Here is a 4,840-nt window from a genome sequence, read left to right as displayed (position 1 = left end):
AAAAGCTTCTGTCGAACTCTGACCTTGTAGATGAACTCTGACCTTTGTCAGTGACTTGTCCATTAGATAAGGGATCATATATTCCTCCATTCTAGATATCATATGGACTGAGACATGGATTATAATCATTCTCTCTGTCCATTTGTTGTTTCCCGATTTCCGATTTATGACGACTGACTAATTGAACAAATCAAATCAGTCCTGGCCCGGCCGAGCACTTCCATTTGTCATCATCAAATCATCGGGGGGCCCACAGATATCGCTTTTATCCCGAAGGTAAAAGGAATGGATAAACTTCGACTCATATGGCTTGTTCTACTACTTGTTGAATCATACACAAAGGCACGTTTTATAGCACCGAGTTACCAAATGCGTTTTCGTGCAATCAATGTACAACCAACTCATAGTAACAACTCATATCTCTAGGTTTGAAGAATATAAGATATTATCGTCTCATGATCACTCGTGATAAAATCCATGAAGTGATTCCAATGAGCGCGGGTTGAATCCAATACTCAGAACTTATGAGCACTCATGAGTGTTGTAGCCCTTTGTCCAACACCTTAGACCTCTACAAGCCAACCCATGACAGTCTTAATTCATATCTACTTCCAACATATGACCGACTGTGGATGGTTTGAATAACTTAGTCATTCCGGAAGAATAACCTAGTTTATTCGGGAAGTCAAAACATGAAAAATGAAACACAAGAATAATTGAATCCAATATGGTATCAAAACCTATGAACATAAATAAAACACCTTTTATTTATCACCATATGATTACACATTATTCATTGTATACTGTTTCAGCTATCAACTTTATTCTTGAATTTAAAACAATAGTTGTCCCATGCTCCAAGCATGTACACTATGTTTTCTAAACACTAGTCATGCCACACACCAAGTATGCATACTATGTTTGTCTATGATCTTTACTTTGTGAACTAGATCAATTGAACATAACTTCAATGATTCTCTTTTCACACTCCCAAATCCTTACTGCAAATGCAAGAATTCCAAATTCATGTCATTTACTAAAATCTGTCAGATTCTAAACTTATATGCATTGAACCTCTTGTAATGATTACGCACAAAGTCAGAAGGACTTGACAACAACCATTACAGACCATTCCAAAGGAGATCAGCTCCTTGGGAACATCCTTCTTGCATTAAGTTTCCTAATCTTAAACAGATTGAAAATTCTAACTTTGAAACATTTCCAGATTCCATTTTGACTATCACTTCTGAACAAGAGTTGCCTCCTTACAGATTATGTCAATATGGTCCTTTCAGAATTATCACTATACTTCCAACTATCCTTGAGCAACCAATCTTTGGTAAACCTTAGATTGTCCTCAACAATTGTTTAATCCTTTTAGTCATATCCAGTTCTAAACCTTTTCCCTTTTTAATGCCCCAGGCATTTGGAAAATTTTAGAAAGGATGAATATAGCACATGTAATCGATCCTATATCCGAAGCATATGGGACACGATTCATGATGTCTCACATAAAGACTAAACCAGTCTTTTGCTATACTATTACCATTTCAATTTTCCAAGTTCTCATAATTTAGATTATGAAAAGGGATGCTGTAATCATAATCGAATTTTAGAACGCAAATAATGGACCCATATACAGAATTTCCTTATGTTGAGCCATTCCAACATGAAATTCATATATATATCCTTGACTAAATGATTAAAACCTCACGATCTAAGCTTATAGATTTGAGATGAACCCATATACAGAATTTCCTTATGTTGAGCCATTCCAACATGAAATTCATATATATATCCTTGACTAAATGATTAAAACCTCACGATCTAAGCTTATAGATTTGAGATGAAGTATAATTTCCTCTCCTTTAATTATAGCAAAAACAACCTTTTTCCCAATTGAAACCTTTTGTTTTCTATAATTAACATTGCTAGCTTGTAATAATTATCATGCTCCCACTAACATGATGATTATTAGCATAACACTTATGCTCCCACTAGCTTTGACATGTACTCAGAAATCAGCTGGACTTCTAGAAATCAATACTTCATTGACTTTCTTACCAAAGTTCAGATTTCTGATACTAGATTGTTTTGATAAGACTTTATCAAAATCATACACCTTCCCTTAGATAGCACACTTGTGTGTCTAAACAATTATTAAGAGGGATGTTGTAATCATAATGGTTAGAACTTTTTGCCACTTCTCACAAGTCCAGGTTAGTGTGCCGGTTAACCACACACGCTCCATTAACGACTTTGAGAATGCAAATATCACAATTGCTATCTAGCTAAAATCTACTTAGTGAAAGTGTTTCCTCACCGTCATTTTCATGAATCGGAGAGAAACCTTATGACACTTAGATTTAATGGTGTATGTGTTCTTATCCATGTGAATTGTCAAAACCATAGTCACAAGGCAAGGATAATGACAAATCCAAACTCATATGGACTGAACTCAATCTTAATTTCTTGCCGCCTGGCAGCTCAAGGGCCTGCCATTGCTTCCAAGTTGTTGTGCAACAAATTGAGAACTCTAAGAACTCATATGCAAAGCCAACTTTAACTGGAATGGGCATAGAATATGTCAACACGATAGGTTATAAACCTCAAGTCGTGTGCTAGTGAAGAACTTCAGGTTTTATTCTTGATTAGTTCTTGAGACTTTCAAGACCTTTAAGACTCCCACTGTCCTCTTGACATATAAGATTCCCTTGTCAAACATCCAAGAGATAGTGCGGATTCTAATTAAGAAAAACACTTCACATAATTGGCCTTAGTTGGTCTTTGTTTTATCCAAAACATCACAACTTACCAATTTCAAATGTACAAGAGTAGAAAACTTTTACTCTTACATTTAACAAGTGTTTTAAACCTTCTTTAAGACATGTCACTCAAGTTACAATCTTAGAGTATACCTCTAAGAATTGTTTTTGGAACGAAGTATGAATCATCTTCTTGATTTAACCACTTCAACAATTCAAGTTCCTCTTCTTAGCTATAAGAAGGCTCTTAGAGGATGAATTGTGATAAGGTCTCTAAATCATTAAGATGATCACAAAACTGATACGAAAGTACTCTCTCCCATCTTTTCAGATTTGAGAGACTTTTATCCTTCTGCCTAATTTGATTCTTCTTATTCGCTCTGCCATACATTGGAACCTTTTCCAAAATCTCAGAATTACACTTAAGCTTGTAAGTATAACCGTATTTCCTGAGCTATAGTAAATTATGACGAATAATCTTATCGATCTTTTGTGGTGGACTTAATCAGTGACAAGACTGTGTACTCGATCCCTTAGTCCTTTACTTGACTCACACATCCATGTGAACAAGTAATTAGTCTTAATTTTCCAATACTTGAAAGTTCTCATTCATCATGCTATACAACTTGCATGATTCCAAGTTCCGGTCCAATTGAAACTTGGGTGATGATAATCTTTCCTTATTTGGTAAATTTAGTCACTACCACAAATGAAAGAATCAAATTCACTTTCCAATATTGCTATCAGTGGAATCTTATAAGCAACAACTTTTCACAAATGCCATTGTAAGGATACTTAAAATAAATAAAATCAAAACCTTTTTCTTTTATTTTAAAACTTTGCGGAAAACTTATCCTTACAATCCATATGAAAACCTTGTTGTTATCTATTTCTAAGCAATATCACATAACTCCTAAGAAGTAGCTCAAGAATCCGATCTTCAAGCTACGCGATAGAAATCCATCTACACGATCAGATTCAACATATTCTTTCTTTAAGTTTCTTTACTTTTCTTTGATTCTTAAAACATCAACATGTGACCCAGTTACATCATGTATCAAGAATCTCATATTAGAAACTTAGCAGAGTTAGACAGTGGACTTTACCTGAAGTAGAGTCAAACTTATTAACTTCAACATCCTTAGGTAAATTTGGCAGATTCGTAACCAATGTCCCTTCGTTTGGCAATATAAACATATGGACCCTTTGATAATGGTACATGGGACTATCACAGACTTAGCTTTTCTCTTTACCATTTGATCAACCGAGTTGACTATGGCCGATCCCTTTCCATTGGGAAGAGAATGCTTTTCTGGATTTCCTGTGTCACTATTGTCAATGTCCATCAAGTTTTAAGGAAGTTGATCTTAACAAATAGATAAGATCATTAAGGGTCTTGTCATAGTCTGTTTCATAGGTGTCCCAAAGGAACTCACTATATGACTTAGAAAGTGATTGAACCACCAACTTTCTCAAGACTTTGACACCCAACTCTCCCGGCTTGTCAATATGTGACTACACCTCCAAGATGTGACCACACCTAGACCTTGCCTTGCCAATAGGGCTTGAGTGACCTTAAAGTTTTCAAGAACTTGTGGGTTAGGGATAATAATTGGAGGAGGTGAAAGAAGTATGATTTCCAAGGGACATCATCTTCATTTAGGAAAGCTTGTTTCAAGAGATTTGGGAAGATCATAAATGTCTAAACCAGACATGTTTTTGGGAGATATTCAAGATAGTTGATTTAAAGTCCTTAATATGACACCCAATATGAATATTAAGGCTAGGACCCAACAAACTATTTTATAACTTAGAAGAGGGATGCCGTAATCCAAGCTATAAAATATTTGAAGGTAGGTGAATGACGATTCACCAATTTCCACCATGAAAAACGAAATAATAATTAGGTTTTTAATTGGTTTTGAAACTCCTAGATCTTTGAGATTCATTGAAATGTTTAATGGCATGTTTCAATCTCGAGTGTGCCCTTCAGGTTTTGTGACTGGGATGCCGAGGATCACAAAACAAGGTGTGAAGTAACCATGCAAATTACTTGGTACCCTTAAGTGTTTACC

This window comes from Lactuca serriola, chromosome 2 (assembly GCF_051521515.1).
Source record: "Lactuca serriola cultivar US96UC23 chromosome 2, Lser_US96UC23_V15, whole genome shotgun sequence".
Taxonomy (NCBI): domain Eukaryota; kingdom Viridiplantae; phylum Streptophyta; class Magnoliopsida; order Asterales; family Asteraceae; genus Lactuca; species Lactuca serriola.
The sequence above is the reverse complement of the archived record's forward strand: the minus strand, read 5'-3'. Positions refer to the sequence as shown.